We start from the raw sequence: 27,853 nt of genomic DNA on the forward strand, positions 1-27,853 counted from the left end.
CTGGGTTTAATTCCTGATACCGAACCAAATCAGACAAAACACCAAAAAGAACCAAGATCTGCTTATCTTCAAAAGTTAAATCCAGTTTCTTCTCTTTTGCAACTTTTTATAACTTCAGCGGAATGAGTTTCCCCATTTCTTTTGTGCTTATTTACAGCAGAGCAATTATCACAGGGGAAATTTATTTGTTTACATGTTTAGTTTTCTATCTCCAAAGTTAGAGTCTTGAGACTGGGAGAATGTGTCTCACCCCTCCAACCTGGTGAGATGGGTAACTGACTGAGAATACAGAAGACAAATGAAAAGGTAGACTTGACAGAAGCTTTCCACACATTTGTTCATAGAATTGTCCTGGGTAACATCTAGAAGTATTTCAAAGGCAGCAAAGTAAGAGGGGAAAAACAAGTATTGTATCTGTGTGTCTGAATGAAAGCTTAGTCTGGGTCTTAGAAGAAAGAAGGAAATTTTGATTTGACAGAACAATTGGTAACCAAGGTCTAAGCCTTTGGTTAAGAATGCTATTTTGCTTAAAACATGAATCAGGAAAGACTCAAAGAACAATAGTTCAATGAATCTGGCTCTCAAGTGGGTGATTTCTAGGTGCTTTCTTGCAAAGTTGGTATAAGAAGAGTCTGAAAAATATGGATGGGCAAGGGGGATGTTGGAAGGTGTCCATCTGGGAGATTTTTGGACTTTGGAAAACCTTGGGCAAAGAAAATGGACTTGGGAAATTAGGGACCACAGAGATGGGGGAGTGAGTTGTTTTTCATCTCTGAACATGCAGTGGAGTCATATGTGTAGGAAAACTCTGATAAATGGCCACTAGGTGACGCTGTTTCCCCATTTGCTGAATGAGACTTATTACAGGCCCCAGGCTGCAGAGCAAGAGTGCACCCCAGGGTCTGGGATCTGGTTCCAGTAAGGAAAGGACCTTGAATCTCCCTGGTATTTCTCATTTGTAAAACAAAGAATCTCAGGCTGAGTAATTTCTGAAACCTATCCAATTACTTTTTTGACATTTTTTTGAACGTTAGAACTTTAAAATACTTTGTGTTTTATGCAAACATATACTCTTTGTACATAAATATCAATTTTTGTTTAACCAAATCTCAGTTGGATAATTGGACTCTATAAAGCGTATGGAGCAAGAGTAAAATGATTAATGGCACACCTGTCTACAGGTGTGCTTCCTGGGCCTACACATTTCCCACATAAAATCTCTTTTATGTACTTGATGAATTGCAGAGCCAGAAAGAATCTTCAGTTGTACAGACAGTTCAGCCCTTTGTGTATCTAATATCTACGCATAAGCTTCTCTGGGGGAATAAACCATTCTTTCTCTCTGTTGTCATGCTTTCTTCTAGGCTTGGTGGTTCTAGAACGATGTCCTTGGCTCTAGGTGAGTTTTGCACTGAATCTTTTTGTGGGAGTTATTAGATTTGACACTTGAGTTCTGAAACTCGCTTAAATCTCACGGAAGCACTGAGTCCCTGAATGATATCGACACCTAGCTGTTGTGTTGCAGTGACTTTCTTGCCTACTCTCGCAACAGAGTTCTGTGAAAAGTGCATTCCTCTGTGTTTGCTTCACATGTTTTCAGTTGCATGGAAATTGAATCCCAAGCAAGAAATGATGGTGGAGCCAATTCTGTCACTGAGCCCATCCCTTCCCCTGACCTGGAGGAAGCATCCAGCTCCTCCTCTCTGCCCTGGACCCTTAGTGGAGCCCAGTCCAGTTCAACACATAGAAGGATCCACTGCTTTTCCTGGTGGGTCCTGGAGGTCCTATGTGTGCTTCTTTTTATAGTGATTTTAATGAACCTTTATCTCCTGTTAGCAAAGTAACATACCTTTAACCTACATACCAACATTAAAATATTATCCCAACAGCACCAGAGAGTTGCTGACTATTAAAGAAAATTGACAAAATAGAGGGACAATAAACAAGGTTAGAAACTCCAATATTTAGTCTCTTTTTTACAAATGTGTATTCTATCTTTTCCCATCTACGAGAGATGATGAATTTCAATTTTTTCCTTCCTATACTCCAATAAGAGGATTATTAGTAAATATTTAAGTTCTCTTGCTTTAAGAACAAAGACAAGAATGACAACGATCCCACAATATGCCAGTGATCCCCTACTCCTGCCCCATGACCCAGCAACTCCTCTCACTAGATCAGTTCAGCTCCAGTGTTCACAGTTAATAAGGTTTCATTAGTGCTGTGAAAAACAATTTGCCTTTGCTTCCAAACATCGGGTTGAGCTCCGGTACAGCCTCAGCAGGGAACAGATCCCTCCTCCTTTTTTTCCCTTTCTGCTTCCCTGGTGTGTAATCTTGTCTTTTGAAATAGTTGCAATCAGAACAAATTACCTTAAGAGCAGGGAAGGAAAAGACTCCACAGTCATCGTGGGTATTTTTTTTTTAGTTTTCTTTAACCATCGGCACCTTCTCTTAGTAACTGAAAATGATCCAGGGAATCTGTATGTCCTTGGCAACGCTTTTCTCAAGTGTGCAGCTCAGCTTTTAAGGTGACAGCCATTGTTTCAGTTAGTGCATGGGAGCTCTGGAAAACCAGAAACCTGTTTGTTGCCTGGTTCCCTCTCTTGACAGGGACTGCCTGCAGTTTCTGGGACAGTTGCTGCTATGGTTGGAAGGGAGTCAGATCAGGAAAGAGGAGAGGGCTTTGTGGCTGGTCTAGGACCAAATTCCACATGTCCTACATCAGGGTGTGTCTGAGTGGTAATCAGTACAGGTCATCTCTGCAGATGTATTCAATCAAGAGAGGCATTAGGGAGAGGGTAGTGTCTGAGGTCACAGCCCCAACCTTTCAGTGGCCGAGAGGCTGGGTGCCTGCCAGCAAAGAGGACAAAGAATGCTGCTTCTCAGAATCTGTCCTTAATTTGTCCTTGGCACTCCAATTCCACTAGGACCTGGGTTATCGACAGGAAGATGGCCTCAAAAGACTGTGGGTGCTCATGTGCAGCACGTCCCGTGTGCGTAGGAAAACATGTCTTTGTTTCCTGGGGTCAGGGAGGTGAAGAATGTGCCTAAGTTCACCAGCATGCAGCAGGCGTTGAGACCTCTGAGAAAAGAGACTGAAGGGTTAGTGGAGGAGTTTATGATATCTTGGAGGGATGCTTAGAGGGAGCACCTGTCATCTCAGGTGTCATTTCTGAACTTCAAACTTGATGAACTAGAGATGTGTAGAAATAGGGACAGCTGAGTTGTGAGGTTACCTTCCTGACTAAGCAAGGTTGGCCCCAGATTCACTCAGAAGATTACAAGAAGTACATGGAACTGAGTGTCAACAGAAGGTTTATGGCCACATCAAAATGGCAAGTCAGGAAGAGAAGAGCTAGCACCTATCAAGGTATGTCTTTCTGTGTCTCAGCCTTTCTTTCCTTTTTCTCAGCAGGGCTGTAAGTGTGAGGTCAATATTGGCTTATAGTACCTTGAATATATCACTGTTAACAGAGCAAATACACAAACAGAGTTTGGAAAGTCTCCGACTGGAACCTACAACATTTGGAACCTCATATTATCCAAGACTAAGGTGCTTATGGACTGGATCATATCTGGACAATCTGGGGAGACTACAGGTGGTGATAAAGACTCATTTGTGTGTAGTGATAGGGATTTAAACAAACAAACAAAAATCTTGGACAGCAATTTAAGAAAGTGGATCAGCACTTTCTAATGGGTCAGGACAAGAATACGTAAAGCAGAGTAGACAAAAAGAGTAGTCCTAAATTGAGGGTGTCTGAATGGGAGTCAGTGCAGTCTTCTCCGCAGGTGTACGTAATCAGAATGAGGCACTAGGGAGCTAGGAGAGCATAGTGCCGAGGCACAATCTCAGTCTTCCAGCACTAGAGGCTGGGTCCCTGCCAGTCAGCTCAGTCATGAGGGGACAGAGTGCAGGGTGGAAAGTTTAGCAATTGGTGGCTATGAACTCCAAGGTCAGAACAGAGAAACCATTTTTTTCAAGGTTATTAGACCAAGTTCAAGATAAGGCCCAATGTTCTATCCTCTTCCTTAGAATAATTCAGAAAGTCTATTTCCTCCTCAAATTACTTTAATGTTAAGTGTTTCAAATATTCATTTTTGTCTTCCTTTAGTTAACGCTTTGTCAAAAATCTATTGAAATATCAAGGTTATATGGTTCAGAGTAATTTCTAAAATAAAAGCCAGAGGATAAAAATTATTAGATTTTTCCATGCACATAGAAACAAGTAACATTACCAACATCAGTTCAAAAGAGCATCATAAAAATGAAGTGGAATTGTAAATTTTAACAGCTGTGACTGAACTACGTTTCACATGGATACATAAAGCAGTCCATGCAGAAAGAGAGTTGATGAGTCACACAAGCATTTGTATCAGACTCTGAATAATATGTCAGTTTCTAAAATTGATCTTGAATATATTCATGTCACCTTGGAGGTGACTCTGATATGAGTCTTGTGCTTCTGTAGGACTCTTTTGGAGGTGTTCTGACTAAGGTTGTGAGACACCTATTTGCAGTAGAGATGGCACAGAGCACTATCCATTTGTTTCACAAAAAGCAGCTGCTGTCTCAGTGGGTCAGAGAAGTGCTGATGATGGAGAGGAAGAACGGTGAAGACTGTTCTGGGCACCTCTGCTGTACAGCTCTTTGAACTTGCCCTTGAACTTTTGACCTTCTGAAGTTTCCTCAGAGGACAGAATAATGGAGGAATATTGACTATTATTGAATCTTGACATAGGTAAAAGACATTCATAAGACCATCTTTATTTTGGTTTAAAATTTTCTGTTATAAAAGTTAAAATATTTTTTCAAAGTAGTTCCTAGGATATCTTTTCTAAGATAAAAATTTTGAATAAAAAGAAAACAAATTAAGGGATTTTCACATTCTTGCTGGTTTTCTTCATTGAAAACCAACTAAAAAGAGAGAACTGTGTCTATGTTCAGTTCTGTATGCCTATAATTTGGCCTATTTTACACATTTATACATGCCTATTATTTATATTTCTAGTATGAGCGAGCGAGAGAGAGAGAGAGAGAGAGAGAGAGAGAGAGAACAAATGGGTAACTTCCCTAAACAGACTACATTTTTTTCTTATCAAACTAGTGCTTATAGTCTGAAAAACTGCATTAAGATATGGAAAACAGACAATAAGAACCCATTTTCACTTTACAGGGTGGGGTTAGAAAATGACTCAGTTGAATTTACGAACAAGTGAAATTTACTCAGTTGAATTTAAGAACAAGTGAAAGTAAAAAGTTATATATGCAGGGAAACTCCAGTGAGCATTACTTCTATTCCTAAGGTGTGCCCTGAGATAGATATGCAGTGCACCAAAATCTCTTGGTAACTCATGTTCAAGAAGGAATGGCCCTGGGATGCGTCATCTTTACTTCAGTAATTAGGTCTAGTTTGTAAGTTACAAACTACATGTCTGGTTCCGTACTTTCGAAGGTCTGTGCGGAAACTCATTAAGGCTGATGTGTTGTGTGTGTGTGTGTGTGTGTGTGTGTGTGTGCGTGTGCGTGTGCACATTTGTATTCTCTTAGTGCAAGAAGTATAATGGTTACTTGAGATGACCACTTTACAGAATATTAATTAAAACTTGAGAACCATCTATGAATTAATTTAATAAATTCATGCAGTGAAGAAATAATTGAAATACTTTTTAAGAGTCAAGTACCATGGTGGCTGCAAAGAATGAAGCCATGTGGTCATTGCCCTCATGAGGGTCTCACATTTGTTTGGGAGCAAACATGAACCTAAGTAACCACACACATGACCGTGTAATAACGCATGTTGCTGAGTGCCATGAGAGAAGGGTAGCATGTTTTGTGAGTGTGTAGTAAGGCATCTTTACTTAGCCTGTGGATCAGAAAATTGTGAAGAGAGAGAAGAGCACCCTGGGAGATATGTTCAAGTCAACTCAGATTTCAGGGACAAACATGACCTTTGGAAGTACAATGAGGCTAGTGTGACTGGAGAAAAAAGAAAAGATGGAGACTAGTGAGCAGAGGAGCCATATTGGCAATTTCAAGTTCAATCTGGCAGGACCATGTATCCCATGGAAAGAATTTGTTCCTTGTCTTAAAAGTAATTGGAAAGTCTATTAAGGGTTCTAAAAAGGGGGACAAAATTTACGCTTTTAAGGCAATCACCTTGACTGGAGTCTGGAAAATGGATTAGAGAAGGGTGGGAGAGGCTGCAGCCCCTGGAGACAGACTGCGATGAGTTTGTTATGAGCCATACTCTGCACATGGGCTGGCAAGGTGGAGGTGAGTTAAATATTACCTCATCCTCTTTAAAATCACAAGCTGTGGGAGTAAGACTTGTATGCAGATGATGATGATGCAATGTAATGGCTTTCTTGTTAAAGGTGAGTAAAACACAAACCGAGCACAGCAGATAAAGCGATTACATTTGACTTGAAGGGTCGGGGGAAGCTGCATGAGGAGGCATCATCTGATCTGGGGAGCAAAGAATGAGTAAGAGTCAAAGAGAAAATTCAAAGAGTAAATTCCAAAGTAAAACCAAAATGCCCTCAACTTCAGGGAATGATCAGTAGTCTGATGTGGCCTCCTCATTGCCGGTCCGCAGTCCTTCCAGCCCAGAGCAGAAGCTATCGGATGACTGTCTCCAGGATCTTCACTTCTCTGATCTCCTGTGCATCAGGAAACTCACCAAACCCTCCAGTTTTCTGCAGTCCCTCGCTCACATTGTGACCTCAGTTGCTCAAACTAAATCCCATAAATCATCTTGAACGTCGTTTTCTGATACAGACCCTCAGTTCCCGGTACCTTCTCTAACTTTGTCATAAAGACTCAATAACCTTTGATCCTGGTTTTCTCCAAATCTGCCTGCTCCACCGTACGCTTGAGCAGCTGCCCTAGGCTGGAGATAAATACATGTCTATAGACTCTTGTCTTAAATCAGATCAGAGGCTCTAGGGAGCTCTCAGTGCAGCCAGGCTGTACCGTGATATTTTCTGGCCTGTTTGCTCCCCTAACCTCGAGATAACTTTATACCTTCTACTCTCTCCTCAAAACACCAAGGCCTCCATCCTCCCTCCCATCTGGCAACTTAGCCTCTGATTTCAGTGAGAAAACACGGACTCTATTTTCTCTTCTACAGTTATGGATGAACTGTTCTATCAAAAGCCAACTCCTTTACCCATGTACATTGCTTTTATCTCCTTTCCAAGGACATGGTACTGGCAATTATTCTGTTTCTTTCCTTCATCACTAATTCTCCCCTCTACTCAGTTCATTTTCATCAACATGAAATAAATTGTAGTATCTGCCATCTTAAAAATGATTTCTAGCTGGGCGTGGTGGTGCATACCAGTATCCCAGTGGCTCAGGAGGCTGAGTGGAAGAAAACCCCTGCCATACACATACTGCATACTTACTTGTCTACTGATGGTGGTCTTTCATTAGAATGTAAGCTCTGTGGAGACGTGATCTTTTTTGTTTCTATCCTCCTTATAACTCTAGGACATAGAATAGTTCCTGGTTCATGGTAGGTTCACAGTGATGATTTGTTTTCATTCTTTCCTTTGTTAAAAGGCCACAGATTGGAGGAGAGGTGGTGTTAAAGGTAGTGTGGGAGTGGAAGCTGAAAAAATAGTGTCAGATCATGAAAGATCATGACTGTATTGACTGTACCATCATGGGTATGCCCAGATCACAAATTGGATTAGAACCAAAGCATTTGGCCACATTCCCCTCCACCAACCCCATAAAACCATTTGGACAATATTGCACAACAGGAATTTCTCTATTGCCATCCTGTGGCTTTGTAGATAAGCAGCAGTGAATCAGCCAGGACCAAAAAAATGTAATTCTGTTTGATTTGACTGCGCTTGTATACACATGGCCCGTGTTCCTCCATGGGAAAGTTTTGCTTTGTTCAGTGGACTGCATGTTAACTCTGTGGCATAATTCCAAAATATTACTTTGGCTTTTTCCTCTACATGTTCTCTTAGTTGAGTCGTGAACTGATATAATACAAGTAAGTGCAAATCATCAAATGCCACCAGAGCCCTTTAAGTTGAAGTGGTGTTGGGGGGGTGACTTCAGACTTCCAGCTCGGAGGCTTTTATACAACCTTCCCGGGTGCCACCATTCAAAATCAAACCTGAATCGGGTAGAGTGTGCTTTTGTTTTAGTTCATGTTGGATCCCTTTGAAATAGCTCATGTTGTGTTCCTTTAAGCCACAGCATAACATAATGTATCAAACTGAGGGACCATACACATGGAGAGTTGGTTGACATGTTGCCAAATATCCAGATATTTGGAAATGTTAAATAATTGGTTGAATACTAGTTATGCTCACATAATCTTTATGTACTTTTAGATTGTTCTTAATTGATCACACAGTTATTCTTACAGCATAAAAGTCACCAATGAGATATGCCCTCAAAACAGATTATGTCATGTGAATGATTAAAATAAGCATAAAATACTGATTTTACAAACTTTTAAATTAAATATCAGAAATATGCTTATTATTTGAGGAGATATTGGTCCAGAGGACTCTTCAACCAAAAAAACTGGGTGTGAGGTTACAAGGGTACCATACAGAGCTGTCTGAGAGAACTTGACACATGCCTCACAGACTCCTATAATCTTATCAGACATACTGTTTGAAAAACTAAGGTGTGTTAGGGTCAGTTTATTTTATAAATAATTTGCATCTTGAGGAAAAGTTCTTTCTGGAACATCTTGTTGGACTTCGGAACCTACCACCTGATGTTCACAAATAGTTGAGATGTAGCTACTTATACACTGTAGATTAAGAGATGGGAAAAAAATGGGAAGCCTGTTCATCCAGAAGCCTGGAGTACCAGACTATACCATTGGGAGTAGGATGAAGTATTGGGTATTGATAATCTATACTGTACAACTCTGTTGGTCACAATTAGAGAGCTATGGATGTTGTCCTGTTCAATAATAGGGATAAAAATGATGTGTACTGATTATTCCTCCAGTTTTTCCTTCATTTCATTATTTATTTCTCATTGTATTTTTCGTTTCCAGAATACCAAAAAAAGTGGTTTAAACTGAGCCAACCATTTCTCTGAGTTAATTAATTTTAGAGATTCTAGCAACTCCAAAGAGTGATAACCACCACAATTGCCTTTGGAAAAACTGTTGATGAGGAAACTTATTTATTGATATGATAAATAAATATAGAAATCGAAACCAGCAGTCTGATCATCCAGGTGGGAAGTGTTTTCTATCTGTGTTATTTTCTAGGGCTGTTGTATAAAAATACTACAAACTGGGGGGTTTAAACAAAAGAAATGTTTTGATTCACGGTTCTGGAGGGCAGATGTCTGAGATCAAAGTCTTAACAGGGTTGGTTCCTTTCGAAGCCTTTGGGGAAGGTCTACTCCATGTCCATCTCCTAGGTTTTGGGGGCTTGCTGGTGGCCTTTGGCATTCCTTGGTTTGTCAGGTTGCCCTGATCTCTGCATTAACATTTGATCGGCCTTCTCCTTGTGTGCCTGTGCTCCAATTTCCCTTTATTTGAAATACACCCATCATATTTGATTGGGAGTCCACGTTACTCCCATCTGACCTCATCCTAACTCATTGCAATTGCAATAACCCTGTTTTCAAATAAGGTTACATTCTGAGATACTGATGATGAGGACATCAACACATGATTTTGTGAGGACGCATGCAGTTCAGCCCTTTACACTATCCAACCAGTGCTCTCAGAGAAAGGAGAGGAGAGAAGAAAAGGAGTAGGCAACATTTACATTCTTGATGCTCTAGGCCCAAATCTGGTTTTATTTTGCTTAAATGGCACATTTTTACCTAAGAACATGAAAAAACATACTTCAAGTTTCCTTCCCCCAGTGAACTTGGTTTCTGCTTGCATCTAAGTCTTCTTAAAACATCTACTCCATGTTCCTCCCAGCAGGTGTACATGAGGAAATGAAATAAAGGATGCTACAGTACTTAGATAAAACACAATGCATCCTGTCTCCAAGTGGTAGAGTTTTGTTGTTGTGGTTACTGTTATTGCGAGAGTCAATGTTTCTCTAATCAAATGATTATGAAAATTGCCTTGAGAGCTTTGTATTTATGGAGATTCCTGTGCTCATCCCCAAGTATTCTGATTCAGTAGGCCTGGAATAAAGTCCAGGAAATATGTTTCTATGTCCTGTCTGGATAATTCTAATGATTAGTCAAGCTTGGACTTACTGGTCTTGGATATTTCTCCTTTAAGCAGGTGCATTGTCAACAACGTGTATTTACTATATTACTCACATAAAAAAGGAAAATATTCATTGATGTTTCCAATGATGGCATAATCAATTTCTTTTTTCAGGAAGGCAGTATGTATTTAGTGGAAAATTTCCAGGTTGTTCCTTGGATTTGAAAATTGGTGCTCTATAGTGTAATGCTTATATATACATTTAGTAAATGTAAATTGGGGCAAGCAACTTCTCTGAGCCCTAATTTCATTATTCTTCAAATGAGGATAATAATGCCTACCTTACAGGGTTATTGGGAGAACTAAAGGAAAGTCACTGAATTTAAACAAATCTTCATTCAAAGATGATTTATAGAATTTTTTGGAAGTAGGACACACTTAGAACTCTAAAACTACACTCAGTGCTCCCTTTGATCTTCCTTCTTATCCTTGTTTGTAATTTTTTTTTTTTTTGTATTCAGAAGTTTAAATGTGGAATTATGGTTGGTGGATATTTTCAGAGTATATCAGGTTTCAGCAGCACTATATTAATTTTGTGGACAAGTGAGAAGATTGGCAATAAATTCTGAATTCTGGGAAAGTGGGTAAGGTAAGAAAATCCAGTGTGATGAAAGACCCTTTAACTCTGGGAACCTTGGGTACATGCTGCAGGGCAGGACTGAACTGAAGGCACTGGACCATATAGTGTGGTTAAGCATTAAACTTTGAGTAGGGTGGGAAGAGGCCTCCATAGCTTTCCTGTGGAATGTTTTAAGGAAGCATCTGGCTTTTAACAAATCACTACTATTAGTGAATGACCCATCTTTCCCCATTAGAATCTTTTTGCTGTCTTACAGCAATGCCTCTGTGTACCAAGAATTTTCAAAACTAGAAAGAATATAGCAGAGAACAAGGGAAATGCAAAGTTTACTTGGAGACAGAGCTATAAAACTTTTGATACTTGTCTCATGTATTCTCTTTTTAAATTAGTTCAGGTTTACTTTGAGACGCCCAATCTGAACTTCTAAGAAATCCAACTTGATTTCACTTTCCATTTATGCACATTAATGGCAGATGTTAGCACCAGTTCCTATTCTGAAACTTCACTTCTGGTTTTCCTGCCTCTTGAGGGATTCTATGTTCTTGCAAAAGACCATATTAAACAGGCAGAAAACCTGCCCAGAGCATGGACTAACAAACTATTTCATTATTTTAAATAAATGAATTATAATCTAGCTAGAAAATTTCAAATACTGTAGAAACTGCCATGTTTTACTGAGCCATTCTTGTGTGTATTTCAGAAGTTATTGCTCTGTCTTCTTATGTGTGATCCATAAGGATGGATGAGGCAGCACTAAGTTGATGGATATTAAAAGTATAGTCAGGTTTTTATATAGCAGCAGACTAGTGATGGCCTTTCATTCTTGCTGCCAGATAACAACAAAGGGAAAAATTTCACAAAGGAAATGATTAAAGAAGACAAAGTAAAAGAAAAGTAAAGAAACCTTGGAGAAAGAGGCCTGCTTTTTCCAGGCAGGCTCTCTTTCTAAGTAGACTCAGAAGTGATGCAATTTTCTCTAAATCTACAGAGGTAAGATAAACAACATCTCTAGGCATGCTGACAGAGTCAAGCAGATTTCTGGGATCTAGAGTCTACAGAAGGCTTCTATTAGTCACTGACAGAATTAGAAATTGGAATTGTCAGACCAGGAGATAGCAATCAATGGGAGGCAAGTTTTGAGATGAAATCAGTGTGTGGTATCCATGCATTTCAGTTAGATTTTGACATATCATCAATAGGGCAGAGAAATTGATCACTGAAGACCTTGACTGATAAAGCTGGATCCCATGTGTGGGGCATCTTGGTTCATCAGGTGACCTTGTTGTCTATAAGTGGGAAGGGGTCAAAGTCAATGCTTCTCAGAGAGGCACAAAGAAGAGCACATCAGGGAATCCAAGTCCATTGTAGGGAAACAGATGTTCATTGAGCTGAACTCTGGACCTGGCCAGCAGCCAGAATGGCTGAAGCTAAGAGCTTTTGAAGGTCAGGGTCGTACATGGAAAATGGGGAGACTGAGACTCTGGTACCTAGCTACATCTCAAAGTTTGATGGCATAGGCTGGAGCCAGAAGGAAATCATATCCAGTAACAGGTTCTAGAACTTTGCTTTAAGATACTCACTGGTTTAGAAAAGCCAGGGCTTATTTTCTTTGGTTTCAGAAAAATGGATGACTGATTAAATAAGACCATGATTATCCTACAGCTTGAGCAAATCCTGGAAATGCTACAACTCAACTCTTCTGCAGTGCAGATTTGGAGCCACGGGTGCTTTATGCTCAGATCCTTGCTATAAAATGCCTATGAATGTCTGAGATTATACTGTGGCTGGGGGTGGGAGGAGGGAAGGTTCTCCGCAACTTTGTAGTTTTATGTATGGAAATAATAACTTGGATTAAACGTTATCTGAGAAATCATCTCTTAATATTCCCATGCAATATACACAATAGAGTATTTCTTCACTCTTGAACTGTTTCATGCATTTGTTCAACCCATATCTGGGAGCTCACTGTGCAGCAAGTATGGTGCTTTTCTGGACTTGCTGACTGCTTTTGCACTGATTATGGCCCTGCAACTACATGTTTAATACCATTTAGACAAAGATACAATGTAAATATGGCAGAAAATTATAGATGGAACCATTTCTTTGTAGGAGAAAAGATTCTAGACATGTAACAGCATCAGTTATTTCTATTAAAAAACAGCATAAAAAGCTGTCTTCCATCAACAAGATTTGAAGAAAGAGATTTATTTATAAGTTACCAGGGCTCAAGCCTTGACTGGCCAATTCATTTTTTTTTTTTTTTTTTTTACAAAGAAACCCTAGGAAAATCTACCCAATTTCTAGTCTTTTCACATCCACAATGGAGGCACCTAACTTTACGATTACTTTGTAAATGCTTCTCACCCATGTAGAGCTTCTTCAGAGTATAAAATGGAAAGACTTACTGTGCTTCCAAATGCAACATTAAACTAAAATAAAACTTGAAAACTGTATGAAAGAGGAATATAGAATTATTTAAGTTATACTTTTTTTTTTTGGTTTGGTTTGGTTTGGAAATTAGTAACCTTTCCTGGCTGAGATCAGAGCATGACTTTCCTGGTGTAATCCAATGTTAATTGTGGTTTATGGTGTGCTAATTGCTTTCTACATATAAAGTCTTTTAGTCCTTATACCCACCCTAAGAGATTGGCACTCTTACTTTCCTTATTTTAGATGAGGAAATATAGGTGCAGAAGCCAGGCAATATGGCCAAGGGCTTAAAGTGCTGACAAGTGCAAATCTGGGCTGTGAACCTGAATGACCTGACTTGAGAGTGTGAGCTCCTACCCACTGTCCTAGACCAGGAGAAGCAATGGGCACAAAAACGTGGTTATTAGGCATCCATTCTCTTCCTGGGACCATGTCTTAATTCATTCCCAATTGCTTCCTCTGTTGTTTGGAATGAGAAGAAATTGAAATATAAGAACTAGAATGATAGAGTGTTCTCTCTCTTTGATCAAAGGCTCTCTTGTGAGGGTTGGGGGTGGAGGAAGGCAGAGGGTGGAGGTAGCAAGAGCAAGTTATTTAGTCTAGATGCCAGCTCCAGATTATGATCATATAAATATGAGCCCAGAAAATGTAATAAATAACAGGACTGGTTCTTAGCTCATTACTTTTTATTTCTGACTTAACTTAGACTTTATCCTGCTAGCAATAGTGGTGGGGTTGGAGAAGGGACGTGACTGGCAAGGGATGAGAGACAATGGGATGAACTTAGAGCAGAAGCCTTCCAGAACAGAGAGATGAAAAAAATCTAGGTGGAATGGCAGAATTAAAGAATGTCTGTCTTTGCTGCATGGACGTAGAAAGTTGAAACCAATGGTTTGAGACCTCACTAGTCTTCATTTCAGAAGGGACAGAAATGTGTGTAGGACTGTCCAGGCAGAGAGGGAGTATTCTTTGGGTTACACAGAGAGCGGGCAGGTTGACTTGGAGGTAAGTTCATGTCAGGTTGACTTGCTAATGGCCAAAAGAACCATGGTCAGACCTGATTCCCTCAATAAGGACTTTTCGAGTTTTGCTATTGAAAGAAGGGGAGGGAAACTGGGAAAGAATAGTGCCTCACTGAAATGAGGTTTCTCTCATGGCTTCCTGAAATAGCAGAGCCAGACAGCCATCAGGTGTGTGAGCTCTGGGTCTGTGTGCACACCACAACCCTCTGGGAAGCTCAGTGGCCACCTGCTGGGCTTCAGCACCTGGGCTAGTGAATGGGGCCCCAAGCTCACAGTCAGGCTTTGGATGGGAAGGAAACATTAGCTGTGTTCCTTTTCTTTCCCTACACAGTCAAGAAACCCTGAGCAGAGAGGACTTTACACATCTGCATCTCACCTTGACTCTCAGAGAAAGGACATTTTAATGGCCTAGAAAGTCTTATCTGTGACCTGCAAGAGTTTGGCTTTAAATCCAGCAAGCAGGCTCCTGAATAAGCTAAATATCACTGAGTAAAGAAAAAAAGTCAAATGTTTGTTTTATTTCTTCATTAATATCTACAATGTTTGCCTTTTGCCATTGGGGTTTTAAATAAATATACTTAATGATGAACATTTACGTCAGTCAGTTTAATTTCTCTTCAGAGTATATTGAGCCTACAGAAGGGGCCAGAATGAAAACCAACTGTGTTATTCATTTGTTTTATCCAGTTCTTCTCTGATAGGCTCTGATTTGAGACTTGCCAACCCCAATCGTCTGAGCATGCCTCACTTTAGGAGAAGGGGAAAAGATGTTCAAAATAGGTCTTTGCTAAGTAAGGCTTCTAAATACATCATTTGCATTTACTTTTCAGAAACATATTTACTTATGGTGTGCTGCATGAACAGTAGGACTTGTCCTGAGAAGAGAGAAGATATACAGATACCCTGGTGAATTTGAAGGAAATGTTGGGGCCTTTTGCCTCAGTGATAATATCCTCGTGGATCTGATTGTAACATTGTGCTGCCCTCTCTGACCCAACATTTCCATCCTGCCAAGTGCTTCTTTCAAGACCTAGAATGGGTGAGGAGGGAAGGTGCAGCCAGAGGCCAGGGGTGGCAGCAGAAGGCACCAGCCTAGCTGTGGGTTGTAGTTGTCCTGAGGGCCTAGCCCACACCCACCACTGGCTGAATTTGTAATCATGGGTAACTTTTTAACTCCTCTAGGGCTAAAATATCTTATTGGGAAACTAGAACAAGCCATACCAACTTCACAGGATTGTGCTTAAGATCAGCGACCCTTGTTTCCACCCCGTGTTTCAGTGAGACCAGCTCAGCCTCTTCCCTCTGGCTGAGCTGTCAAGTTCTCCAGGAGTCCTTCCTGGCTGTCTGGGAGGGATCTCTGCTATGACCTGCCTTCACTCTCTTCTCCTGTTACAGCTCTTTCCACGTCATCTCACACTGTGTCTCTTGCCCATTAAACTATAAGCCCTGTGAGGGCAGGAAAGACATGTCTATTATCTCCGCCTATCCCAGTTGATGGTTCTGCCTATTAATGCGCGTAAAATACTCAGCAAGCATGGGGATCCCTTTCCCATCCTTGCTTTTCTTTAACACATGACAACTCTAGGTGGACACTTAACATTTTATAGCCCTTTGCTCTCGCCACTGGATTTATTTTCTGATCAAATCTATGCCTAAATCTAGTTTATTGATCTATTTGTCTTCATAAGCACATATCTGCATAAGATTACTTCTGGTTTGCAGCAAACAACCTTTCTGAGATTTCCCCAAATTTTATTAAAAAATGACTATGGAATGTGATCCTCTGAGAGAGAGAATCTTAGGTACAAAGAAGGAACATGCAGTTAGTTTAGAAGATCCTGAGTAAGTCAGTCTCAGTGATGGGGAGAGAAGACAGGAAGCAAAGAAGGGAGAGTGACCAGATTAGATTGGACAGGTGGGGGGACCAAACAGAGAAAAAAGGAGGAAATCTGGCACATAAGGCTATTAACCTAGTACTCCCAATACATGTTTAACAAGTTAAAATATTGAAACTAAGGTGATATGTGATGATTCATTGCTAATATTTTCTTCTGAATACAAAGAAGGAGAGAAGAAGTGAATGGAGGAGTGTGTCAGTAGGGAAGCAAAACCTACTCTGGTGCCACAATTTACCCTAAAATGAATGGGGGTCTGTCTTGGAATAATGGTAATGCTTACTGTTACCATACTGTTTGCCCCATAATCAGTTTACGTGACCTCATCTGGGTCTGCCCATTTCTGTCACCTGGCTCCCACAGCTGAAAAACATGGTTGGGTCTGAAGAGTTTAGGTTCTTTTGAGAAAAGGGGCAGTTCTCTTGTCCATTCTAAGTCGTACTGACCTTCTTTAGTAGTTATTAACTTCCTGGCCTTTGCCGAGAGATGAAAACTGATGAATTCTCAGGTTATCCAAGAAATCCCTACTTTTCACCATATATTCATGGGAAAGTTCAATAAAGAAAGATGAAGGGGAAAAGGCACAGCAGCTAATGGACCCTAGCAGAATGAAAAAGTAAGGAGTTTCTCTGTACCTGAAATCAATAAACCTATGGTAAGATCTAGAGATCAAGAAAAAGTATAGGTTGAGGAAAAATTTTTAGGGTTCAGCCACCTGGATTTCAGTGAATGGTGCTTTGAGGGTCTGGTGGGGAGTCCTAACTGTTGCCTGAGAATGAAGAAAGCATGTCCATTTTGTGATGTACCTTCTGCTCCCTGAGAGGAAGTGCAGGCAAGACCACCAGCCCAGGTAGTCCTCCCTTGCCTTCTTTATTTTCCTTCCCATATGCTTCTTTCTACCTCTTTTTCTTTCTTTCTTTTTTTTCTTAACTAGTTTCAGGTACTACCAAGTAAACTGACCTTCTTACATGCATTTGTGTATTCCAAGTATTGTGGTCCCTAAGTCCTAACATCCACCATTATTAGCTTCTAAAGTTCTCCCACCTTAACTGACTTGGTGCATCAACCTACCCTATGCTCCTTGAACTGTCACCTCTAGGGATTTACTTCTTTGTGCTTAAGTTATGACCCTTGCTTGCCAATGCAAATTATTGAGCAATGAACTCCTTTAGCTCTTATCAGCTTATTATCACTGTGAATAAGCTTGCTGGATAGTTCAGACTGGGTACAGAGAGAATGGATGGGGATGAATGGAAAGTGTCAGGTCACTTAGGAAACTACCATCCTTCATATGAATGGTGCAGGGCAGAGCATGTAGGATGTGCTCTGATCAGCGTAAGAACTGGGTGCCAGAGATGACCTGGAGCTTGGTCAAAGAGCTCTGAGAAAGGAAATGTGGGCGAACCAGCAAGAAATGACTCTGCCTCAAAATTTCCCCTGTGGATGCCCTTCTCCTTTAGATTAGGAAGGATTCAATGAACAAGATCTTTCTGACTACCAAGAGTCAACTGGACTCTTGGTTCTCCTGTTGTTAAGAAAAATGTTCCAATGGCATTGCCCACCTGAGTTGACTTTGACCACTTATCTTTGAAGAAAAAATCATTTAAAAAGCTAAAAAAGTGGCTTCAGTTGTGTCTGTGTGGGGGGGTGTCTAATATATCTCTACTTGAAAAAAGAGTCCAAAAGGGTAAAGGTCAATATATCCTGATAGAGTTGAAGGCAGGAAACAGGAAAATATGATAAATCTCTCCACTTACAGACATATTTCATGCTATCTCTTAGTGCTCGGTTTTGGGGATAAGGAGGTAGAAAAGGAGGAGAGAGAAGATTTAAGGCTATGAGAGCAATATACCAGAAGGAAATGTCTATGGTACACTGCAGGGTAGGAACTGTCTCAGAGTGACAATGAAATTCTCCCAGGATTGATATAATTTGGTTGGGAGGCCTATTGTTCCATAAAGGCCCTCGGTTTCTGTAGGCTGGGCCTTTGGATCTTAGAATGTCCTGGAAAACTACTTTGTTATAGAAGCAGTATTATAGTATTATGAAGCTGTACAGTGACTGGTTCCTATTCATTATGACCATTTAGTGGTAAACATGCTTAAGGAATCAAAGCACAATTTTCTAGCTAAAAGATTATATAAAACACAATTAAGAGAGTTTAAAATATAAATGAAAATTAGGATGGCATGTCTCTGAGTTTCCGTTTGGATTGAGGGTGTGGTAGATATAATGAAACTTGCTGTTCTATTCCTAGTATAAATTTTCATTCATTAAGTTAAAAAAAGTTCATGTAAGTAACTTCCACAGTGCAGAGCATGACAGTGCCTACCTTTGGGCACATCTGTTTTGTTGAAAGAGGTAGGTATTAATTAAACAATCAATCAAGAATATGATTGCAAACTGTGACCCAAGCTACAGTTAGACACCCACACACGTTCCTGCAGACTCTAAGACCCGGGTTGCTGAACAGGTAGCAATGACAGGCCCAGGATCAAGAGACCTAATCCAAATGTTATTCTTTGTGCTGTGAAGTCAAAGAGAGGAAAATGAAGATGAACTCAATTGCTAGAGACTTGCTTGGATAGTAAAACTTTTATTAGACTTAGGGCAATATTCTTTTGCCCAGTAAAGTCGCTAGTAATCCTCTTCTAGGGTCACTGAGCGTTCAAGTTAAAATGACATGACTTTGGCTCCAAATCTACGAGGTTGAGGCAGTTTCCATCCTTGGAGAAAAATTAACTTTACAAAGGCTCCTTAGAATTTCAGATGATATTAAACTGCTTTCCTTCAGTTAGAAATAACATTTAATGTATTGACATGAACACTGGTAGTAAAAATTTAATTAAAATAATAATCAGTATAATAGTCAAAACAAAAAACCTAATTAAAATAAGAGAAACTATAAACACATATTTTAACTCTTCAATGGGATTTTAAAAATGACTTTAATAAATTCACAGGAAATTAGATTTCCAATTTTATGGTGAAACAATAAATTCTAAATAATATAAATGATGAAACATGTTGTTTAAACTTCAGAGTTTATACAGTAACTTTACTATAAGTTAAGTGACCATCCAGAATTTTTCATACATAAAAAAACATAAGAAAGTAATGGAATAAAATCTATTACTTCCTTTGTGATCACATTCTTATGGAATTTCAGAACTTTAAATTTGAAATGTTTATAATTAATTGTTACCCTCTGTCAATTTTTCTCTTCAGACTGTGAAATCTTCACTTTCCCTTTTCCTGATATAAGACACTTGTGCCTACCATCCTTTCCTTGTTGTCCTGTTCCTTTGCTATATCACACATTAACCTGTATAAGATCTACTGACTATTAATTAGTAAAGGAATTTGTACTTATAGTGATAAACTCTATACTGAAATTTCTGTCTGTAATTTAGTGTTCAACTGAGGGCTTAAGTCATAACTACACATGTCAGAGTGGGTTCATTTAGTAACGTCTCCTGGTTCTGTTTTGAAATCATTTTTAGCATTAGTCACTTTATGCTGCCCAGGCTGACATTCTATTTATAGCCTCAATCATTTAACTAATCCTGAAAGTCTGGACATTCTCAAGAGGCCACCAGTCTCTATGACATGTTGCCAGTGTCTACCATCTTTTGCATGATTCACTTTTCAGTCTGTATCTAAAGAAAGGAATGACTTGCTTTCTAAAAGATGGGTGATGAACGTGTTTTCCAGTTAGATGAATCCTACTGGTTATAAGGATTTGGTCTTAATATGAGATCCTGTTTCTTTTGGCATGCTAAGGAATTTTGTTTCTGTTGCAGCTTGACAGAGAGTCAGACAACCAATCAATGGTAGACCTTGTCTCCTCGGAGAAATTCTACATGCTTGTCATCAAGTCCTACGTCCTAGACCCTGTGTTTACCCTTACCTCCCCATACTGGTGTGTGGGAATATACACACCAGTACTTATTACCAAAGACGAAACAGCTTTTGCCTTACGCTGAAATAAACCATAAGAAATAGCCAATTTAAACTGCTTTGGAATCCAACCCTCCACTAACATTGATGAGGATGTCATCCATCATAACTCTGAGGATCCAGGTTAATACTTTCTTTTAAACTTAAGTGTTGAAAATGTTTTGCTCTCTCCAGGGAGCTGGTGTTTTTCTTCTATTGGACAATGTGAGAAAATCATGTAAATGACAGTATTTCCATTTTTACTTTGGGTCATAAGAAATTCTGAAACAATTTGCAAACCAGCCATTGTTCCTCTGTTGAATGGTTTGGCTTATAAATTGGGATCCTATTTTTTCCCCTCTGATTCTTACACTATATTCTAAATTGTCTTCCTTGGAGTTTGTATGTATGTGTGAATGTCTATTTTTGTGTCATGTATTTTTAAGTCACGTCAAGAACTTTGCGACTTAGATTATCGATCAATAATGAAGATCATCAACAATTTACAAGAAAACAAGGATAGGAGTTTCCGATCAGTCTTTGAAGTTCGGTTTTTTGACACCATTTGTGACAAATGGTTAGACCCTGGATGTTTTTGAATCTGTTTGTCAGAAAGAGGAGCAGGGAGGAAAAAGTCAGATTTCTTTGACAGTTTAAAGGGTCTGCTCATTTGTCTCTGAACGAAACTCTTAGTATTTTCAGAGCCTCACTGACTAGTTAAAGGACCCATGTTGGAAAGAGGTAATTTATCTCTTATAGGAAGTAAAAAGATCTAACTTTTCTGATATACCATCATGGGAAGTATTAGGATAATTTTGCTTTCCTATCTCTACAGGCAACCTGATTTAAAAACCATGTTTTGTTTGAAGGGATCATACGTTATCTTCCTAGTTTCCTATCTTCTGCAGAGTCCCAGGTTTTACAATGTAAAAACAACAATGGACACAACACATTAGAATGAGGGACACTTTCACACGGGTCTCGTTCCAGAACAGTATCTCCCTGGCTTGTTGAGGTCTGTACTCAACCTTGAGTTATTCCTCTCCGGCTCTTCCCTCCCACCCAGGTCCAGGGACTATAATATTACATCCTAAATAAAAAGCATTATTTCAGGTTGAAAACAGACTACAGCAGAAGGGATAAAGTTTCATATTTTAGTAACCTTGAAGGCACTATTTTCCATGGTGTTTGAACAAGAGCCATTGTGTCTTCACTTTGCACTGGGCCATGGCTGGCCAGCTCTGAGAACTTAGGAGGAAGTAGAATCTCCAGCCCCACCCCAGACCTACTGGTGGGTTTCAATGTGTTCTGTAAATTTTATGTGTTGAACATCTAATCCCAAATTTGTATGTTGATGGTACCTTTTTGATAGGAGCCTTTGGAAAATGATTAGGATTAGATAAGGTCACCAGGATGGAACTGGTGGTTTTACAAGAGGAAGGTCGAATGAGATGAAGTACACTTGCTCTGCCTCACCACATGACACCTTTTACCATGTTACAATGCAGCATGTGGCCTTTACCAGCTGCAAAGCTCTGAGACTTCCAGTCTCCAGAATGGTGAGCTAAGTAAACTTCTGTTCTTTATAAATCACTTGGGCTCAAACATTTTGTTATAGAAACAACATGGACTAAGCGATCTAATTAATTAGGATATACAATGTCAAAGATTTCTAGATAATTCATGTGTACATTAAATTTGAGAAGCATGGTTGTAGATGTGTACTGTTCAATAGGGTAGCCATTAGGTTAGCCACTGGCCATGTGTGGTTATGAAGTACCACATGTGACTAGTTAAAATTGAAATATTAACAATTTAGTACAAAAATGTAGAATATTACATTAATACTTTTTAAAAATTATTTATTTGCTCTTTTTAGTTATACATGACAGTAGAATGTATTTTGACATATTATATGTACATGGAGAATAACTTCCCATTCTTTTTTTTTTTTTGCTTACTATGCTGTTTTTATTTTTTTATTTTTGATTGATTCATTGTACACAAATGGGGTAGGTACAATTTTTCATTTCTCTGGTTTTACACAATGTAGAGTTATACCGTTTGTATAATCATATATGTACATAGGATAATGATGTTTGTCTCACACAAGTGATCAACAGATATATAAAAAATGTACATTAATAACTTTTATATTAATATTGAAACTCTAATATTTTGTGTATATTAGTATGTGTATTATATACACACATGTGTATATGTGTATTAGGTTAAATAAACATATAGTTAAATATAATTGTGCTTGCTTTTTAGTTTTATTTATATTTTATAATGCCTTGCATTTTGGCTCATATTTGTGTCTCACATCATATTTTGTTGGACAGAAGTGACTGGATCCCTTTTCTACTTACTTTACCATCTATATTATTTATTCTGTCTTATTCTTTCAGGAACAGTTTAAATACTTAATATGTTAACCTGCCAAACTCATTCTACCTAAAAAGTGCTCTTGTCAATCTAGTAATTCAACATGTTATTGCTTCTAGGTAACAGGTTTAACCGAGCTCTCGACTGCTTTTTTCTATTGCCATGTTTTTCTAAGTTCAGCTTATATCAGCATCCCCTGGAGGGCTTGTTAAAATGCAGATCAGATCTCTGGATCCTGCCCCCAACGTGTCTGACTCAGTCTGTGTGAGTGGAGGCCCAAGAGTTTCCTTTCCAGCCCGTTCCCAGGTGATGCTAATGCTGGGTGGGATGCACACTATGAGAACCAGCTGTACTCATGAATCTCAACCCGGGCTGCTCACTGAAATCTCCTGGGCACCTTCAAAAAATTACCTAGGAGTGCCTCAGTCCCACCTCCAGAGACTGTAAATTAGTTGGTTTGAGATGTGGCTTGGGTAATGACAGTTTAAAAAGCTCCCTGGGTGATACTGTCATTGCAAGCGGGCTGAGAATGAATGCCTTAATTCACAAAGAGTAATAAGTGGGAATTACAGGTAGTGAGACATGGGTGGAATGGAAATGCTTTTCTTTTTCCTTTTTCCTTTGGACTTAGGGAGAATGAACCATATATTCGATCTGCCATGACTTGATGGGACATGTAGGCTGATTTATGACATTTTAAACATTATCAGTGATGAAGTGAAGGTTCAGGGAAATGCAACGATCTGCCCACATGAGTTGGGAAGATCACTGGAGCTAGTATTCCCTCTTCCTTCCATTGAAACATCCCCTAATAAAGCTCCTGATGTGCAAGAAAGCCAACACCTGGGCATTTCTGGTATCTCTCTTGTGTTGCCCTGTGTGGTTCACACCTCTCAGTGCTTTTGAAACACACGGCTCTGTGTTGTGCAGAGAGATTTGATTTACTTGGGGAAGCTTGGCATCAAACAAAGTTACCACTTTCACTTGCAAGTCTGGTGTGTTTGTCAAGAAGATGCATTTTTAAAATAATTTAATCTCTTGTGTTTTCCTTCAAGCATCGGGAGACATGAATGTGAATTCAGTTTAATGATGAATCACAGCTTGGCATAGTCCTTGATTTGACTGACTCATCCGGTTTATGATTCATGTGTTGTTGGATTTATATTGTTTGAAGATGGATGGTCATGACTCCTGGAGAAGTTGCATTTTCTTCTTAATTTTTGAAAATCATTGTTTACAGTTTACAGAATTTGAAAAGGCAATATAAAGGTTAATAATAACATATTGCATGTGCATATGCATGTATATATACACTAAGACTTTGGCAGAAAAAAATACTGCAATTCTTACAGTTTTCCTAAGGTAGAGTAGGCCCTTCATATGACTAGATCAATAACAAAGATGTTTCCTGTCTAAACACAAATGGTGGATAAGCATGATAACCCATCCATAAGATACACTTTTTAAGTTGGCTAGGTTTGATTAATAGCTTATTCGTCTCTACTTTTGTAGCCCCAACCTCCTGGATAAAGATTCTTAAGGTAAGTGTAAAGATTAAAAATGTACATGTTTAGTTCAATTTCTCTAGGTTTGTTTCTTGAATTTTGACTTAGATTATAAGAGTTGTACTAGTTCGCTAAACTTAAGGACATCATTATTATGTTCTCTTCTCCCTTAGCGTTATACAAATCAAGTTCAATGTTTCCTGAGTTCTAAATTTAACATCACCCTACTCCCTTGCCTGTGATGGTTTCCAGAAGAGGTGTGATCTAGACTCTGAACCAGATATACTTCTTGCAGCCCTGGAGCTGCCCTTGACTTTGTCCTTGAGAACAATAACTTTCTTTCATCTTGCTGAGTACCCACTACACAAGAAGATATTGCTTCTCAAGTCAAATGGTAGGTTATTGACTAGAAGAAAACCAGTCTTTTAAATCAAAGTATCCAAAGTCATATGCTGAGAATTTTAACAACATGTAAGATAACCAGAAAACAATATTCTTTTCTTGTGTAAATCCAGGCAATAGAAGATATTTTAAAATACATTATTTTCCCAAATGTTAATGATCCAGAAGAAACTAAATTGATTTGGGAATCTAAAATAAGCATCTTATTAAATGTTTGCAAAAAAAAAATCATCACTAATACCATGGGTAAACAAAAATCTCTAAATAATACAGAGAATCCATTTCAACTCATAATATCCTCTCTTGACACACTGTCTCACAAAGTTAACTAAAAACTGTGGAACTCTGATTAGTTTGAATTTTATTGGTCTTTCCATCTCAAATTTGGGTGAAGTTTTTATTGATCAATAAAATGTTTAAAATTAGTTATGCAAAGTGCCAACTGTTATGGGGCACAACTTAAGAACAGACTGATTGATCACCACTGAGAAGTCCAAATTTGAGAGTCTTTGTTAAGCTGACTGGCTTACTGTATCACACAATGTCCCACAAATGGCTACTGGGAGAACAGCTACGACCATAGGGTTGCAGGAGTTTTTATACCATACATCAGTACATCAATCATAAGTGTTTATTGGTATGATTCAAAATTATAAAGTAGCATCATGGGATCTGAAATCATTAACAGAGGAGGAAGTGGGTCAAAATGACCTTACTTAGGTACAAACTAAAGAATGGTTACTAACATCTAAACAATCATTATTACATCACCATTAACATGGCACATTGTTTAGGAAACTAGGAATCAAAAAGAGAACAATTTTTCATTTTTCAAGAATTGTTATTTCCTCATGTTGCCAAACAAGTCATGCTAAGCAACTGTTGATGGGTACAGAGGTGGGTGTTCCTATGAGAGAAGCATTTCCCACATAACATGAAATCTAAAGGTAAAATGCAGTCTGTTTAGTCATTACCCATATAGCCTGGCCTATAACATTTCCATGGAGTCAAATATGTCAACCTGTTCCACCTACTCTCTCTCTCTCTCTCTCTCTCTCTCTCTCTCTCTATATATATATATATATATATATATATATTTTTTTTTTTTTTTTTTTTTTTTTTTTGGTGGTACTGGGGATCAAACTCAGGGCCTTGCGCTTTCGAGGCAAGCACTCTACCAGCTGAGCTATCTCCCCAGCCCCTACTATATGTTTTTTGAATGCATAATTTAGATTGTATCTGAAAGAGTTGAATGTGAAAGTCTTGGCAGACATCTTCAAACCAATTCAATATAAATAATTTGTGAGTAACTGTAGACTGCTAAAACAATCTGGAAAATCTTCACAATCTGCCTATTAAGACCTAGATGACTGCATACATGGCTGACATCTTTAATTTTCCTGGAACATGTTTTGTTGTGTTTGTTTTTTGATCTGTCACAGATAGGGTTTCTTAGCTGCAAATGACAGAAACCCCATACAAATTTCCAGAAAAGGAAGTGTTTTGAATTCAGAGGTATGTCTCTCTCCATTGTGGGACTCTGACTTCTCTTCACATATTAGCCTAGTTTTTATCTATTGCAGGTGGCATATTTGTCATGGGTAGGAATGGTGACCGTGGGCAACTCCAGATTTAATTTATCATGCAATATGCCACCTGAGAGAAAGGGAGGCCCTTTCTTATGACTTCTATGTAGGAAATCTCAGCAAACAATCCGGCCAATCCTGACACACGTGGGCCTCCCCACAGGGGATGAGGACAGTGTCAGATTAGCCTCCTCCAAACAGCGTAAACTACATTCCTTTTAGGAAAGAGATGTACCTGTTACTTGAAGAACAGAGAGGAGTGCTGGATGTAAAAATACAACAGATGTCAACTATTTGGCCATTTTATCATTGTTTTTATAAACCATAAATTTTGTGGCAAATCTGTCTTGTCTGTTTAGTGTTTTCAACATAAGTTTTTGTTGGGAGGGATGTTTTACATCTATATTTGCATTACATTTATTTGTATTACAACCATAATAGTATTTTTAATAGAGATGTTCAGTTTTTACTGGGAAGAATCTTTAACTAGGTCTTAAACTCTGCATATGCCCAGAATCTGGCCATGGCCCTGGTTTGGAAGCTCCGAACTGTGAATAATCTGTTTAATATCTAGACGGAGAAGAAAAAAGTGTGTGCAGAATGAGAGATTAATTCTTTATTAGTTTGATGACACTGATAACTGCCAGTTATTGGTGATAAGTGCTATCGTTTGAACATTAGAGAAGCACGCTGACGCAAGCGTATAGAGCAGGTTTTATTTAAAAGTAGTAACACAGACACCTCCTGGGAGGGAGCAGCGGATCATGGCTGGTATTCTGGTATCCCAAGAAGTGACAGCGCCCTGTCCCTTTTATAGACTTTTGCTTTCTTTGTTCTCTTGCTCTTTCCCCCCTTGTCTTTCTCCTTCTTGTCTATGTAACTAGGTCCAGGAAATGCCAGAGGGATGGCCAGGGAGTGTGCAGGTGGGCTGGAGGGGCCAAGGTGGAAGGGAGCCCAGCCCAGGGGGTGATGATTAGTAGTGCTCAGGAGCGACTTCATTAACAACCTTTTGGGAGGGGTGGTATCAAAGGGCTCTGGAGATATGAACATTCCAGTCTCCCAGGGGTGGTTTCCAACTTCCAGGACTCAAATCAGCCTTCATTTTTTCGATCTGACTCGATCAACTTTTCTACACTAACTGCCTGTCTTCAATTCTGGCTTCAACACTACCTTAACAAAAAATAAAATAAATAAAATAAAAAAACTTGAATGTTGGCAAACTTCTCCACTATGGCAAAAAGTTGAGTTATGAACTATTTTTTAAAACCAAAGTATTTAAGAAATCTTGATGAATATCACACGATTTTAAAAATTTGACTTCAGGACATGGTGGGACTCTGCAGAAGGGAGAGTCTAACTGTTTATGACAACTCCATGAACAGACACATCTTGGTAACATAGGCCGGAAAGCGGACTCAAGGAGTTATCTGTCAGTGGTTATAGAAATTCCCAGAAATAGCTTGTCCTTTGGAAAGGGAGCTACTTTTTTCAAGCTGGAAGTGGTAAACATGAAATGAGCTTATAGTCAGAGGCCAGGGAAATCCAGGATGTGTGTCCTGAAATGAAATACAATAATAAAAACAAAACCAAAACAGTCTCTGCCTGAAAATTGAAATTAAACTCCACTGAGTTCACATAAGTAATTAGAAACACCAGGCTCAATTGCATGTCCCAAATGTATTTTGTTAACTGTGAGAAGAAATATTTGTGGAACACAAAGAAGGAGAGATGGCCCTGCATGTGCTGTGTGCCCGTGTGGCAGTGACAGAGGAATTGCAGGACAAAGGGGACATGCAGGACGGGCGGAGGGAGTGACAACACAGTGCTGTGCTTTCCCATGACGGCACTGGGTGAGCAGGAGAACATTCGCAAGGA

At 39.1% G+C, this 27,853-nt stretch overlaps 1 long non-coding RNA gene across 1 annotated transcript; it reads left to right on the forward strand.

Annotated features, from left to right (window-relative positions):
- Positions 1-440: 440 nt before the first annotated feature.
- LOC306665532 lies at positions 441-22,029 on the forward strand. Its single transcript, XR_013765060.1, has 3 exons — positions 441-3,372; positions 15,094-15,302; positions 19,962-22,029. It is a non-coding gene; the product is annotated as an uncharacterized lncRNA (long non-coding RNA).
- The last annotated feature ends 5,824 nt before the right edge of the window (positions 22,030-27,853 follow it).

The sequence above is a fragment of the Sciurus vulgaris genome (genome assembly GCF_902686455.1).
Source record: "Sciurus vulgaris genome assembly, chromosome: 7".
Taxonomy (NCBI): Eukaryota; Metazoa; Chordata; class Mammalia; order Rodentia; family Sciuridae; genus Sciurus; species Sciurus vulgaris.